This window comes from Aspergillus clavatus, genomic scaffold, assembly GCF_000002715.2.
Source record: "Aspergillus clavatus NRRL 1 1099423829754 genomic scaffold, whole genome shotgun sequence".
Lineage (NCBI taxonomy): Eukaryota > Fungi > Ascomycota > Eurotiomycetes > Eurotiales > Aspergillaceae > Aspergillus > Aspergillus clavatus.
The window spans coordinates 1-1,891 of record NW_001510433.1 but is presented as its reverse complement, the minus strand read 5'-3'; the positions used below and the strand labels follow the sequence as shown (position 1 = coordinate 1,891).

Below are 1,891 nucleotides of genomic sequence, written 5' to 3'. Positions count from 1 at the left end.
TATTTTTCTTCTTAGCTATCTTCTGAGCATTCTTCCACAGTGCTATATCACCTAGTATAGAATTAGGAGCACAATGACCACCATTAGGTATACAAGGTGTAAATCCTTTCGAGTTACCATTATTAAATACAGTAATTTTATTATCATCAGGTGTAACAATTACTTACGCTCATCATTCATTAATACAAGGTAATAGAAAAGGTGCATTATATGGAACAGTTGCTACAATAGTATTAGCTGTAATTTTCACATTCTTCCAAGGTGTAGAATATTCAGTTTCATCATTCACTATTTCTGATAGTGTTTATGGATCATGTTTCTACTTTGGAACAGGTTTCCACGGATTACACGTTATGATAGGAACAGCATTCTTAGCTGTAGGATTATGACGTTTAGCTGCTTATCACTTAACTGATCATCATCATCTTGGTTACGAATCAGGAATTTTATACTGACACTTTGTTGACGTTGTTTGATTATTCCTTTATATTTCAGTTTATTACTGAGGTTATTAAACTTTTAACATATTTTATGTTAAACATTTTATATTTTAGATAGGATTTAATTATTATAATAGTAAATAATTATAATATTAATTCTATAAAACTATAACATTTAAATATAGTTTATCATATTTGTATATTATATAATTATGATAGAGACTTTAGTTTAATGGTAAAACATGTGACTTTTAATCATTACCATATGGGTTCAAATCCCATAAGTCTTAACTATTAAAAAAAAAAAGTGACTATAAGTTAACGGTAGACTGCTTATTTACCAAATAAGATGTGCTGATTCGAATTCAGCTAGTCACAAGTGTAAAATATTATCTTAATCAATTAGTAATTTAATATATAATGGCTATAAGTTAATGGTAGACTGTTCGTCTTCCACACGAAGAGTGTCGATTCGAATTCGACTAGCCGTAAAAAGGGTTAGTAACTTAATTGGTAAAGGGTTTTCTGTCGAGAAAATAGATGCCGGATCGAGACCGGTCTAACCCGTAATTAAAGGAAAAGTTGCTATTGGTAGGGTAAGATATTTGCTAAATATTGTGTATTTACACTTAGATGTTCGATTCATCTCTTTTCCGAAGAGCATAGTTTAATAGGCAAAACTGTAAGCTTCAACCTTATATTTCTTAGTTCAAATCTAAGTGCTCTTGTAGTTGTAAATAAAAGATTTATTTTGTTGGTTCTTTAACTTAACTGGTAAAGTGTATTCTTGATAAGGATATGTTCAGTGTTCGAGTCACTGAAGAATCATCTAGTATAGTAAAATCTATTATATTAAAATTAAAATTAAACAATAAAAAAAAAATCAAATTTTATTAAATTAAATCCTAAACTGATCTAAAGTAATTAAATAAGAGAGTTGGCTGAGTGGTTTAAGGCGGCTAGCTTGAGTCTAGCTAAAGGTAAAACTTTCATATGTTCGAATCATATACTCTCTGGTATTATATATACATTACATGATTAAATTAAAGAATTAACCTTAATAAGGTTATAATTATACAGGTTAGAGCCAGGTTGGTTAGGCGTCTCATTTGGGTTGAGGAGTAGTTATGTTCGAATCATAATAACCTGAAGTATAAATTAAATTTATAAGTGTATCTAACAATATAGGTAATATGAAAGATATATTTCTTGATAAATCAAGGCAAGTATATAAAGAAATTATTATGGATAATTAGCTATATATTAAAGAATATCTAGTCAATCTAGTTTCTAAGAGAAATCAGATAATAAACGAAGTGAATTGAAATATCTTAGTAACTTCAGGAAAAGAAATCAAACGAGATTGTTATTTGGTGTAAACTAAATAACAAAAGCCTAAAAACAAAACTTGTTAAAGTAAAACGGATTAAAGTCTGTTTGAATAAAGGGGA

The 1,891-nt window shown here is 28.6% G+C and overlaps 3 non-coding genes across 3 annotated transcripts; all 3 read left to right on the top strand.

Moving 5' to 3' along the window:
* Positions 1–658: 658 nt before the first annotated feature.
* ACLA_077020 lies at positions 659–730 on the top strand. Its single transcript has one exon. It is a non-coding gene; the product is annotated as a tRNA-Lys (tRNA).
* Positions 731–1,096: 366 nt separating this feature from the next.
* Positions 1,097–1,168, top strand: ACLA_077010. The gene has a single exon. It is a non-coding gene; the product is annotated as a tRNA-Sec (tRNA).
* A 28-nt stretch (positions 1,169–1,196) lies between these two features.
* On the top strand, positions 1,197–1,268 carry ACLA_077000. The gene has a single exon. It is a non-coding gene; the product is annotated as a tRNA-Ile (tRNA).
* Positions 1,269–1,891: the final 623 nt, after the last annotated feature.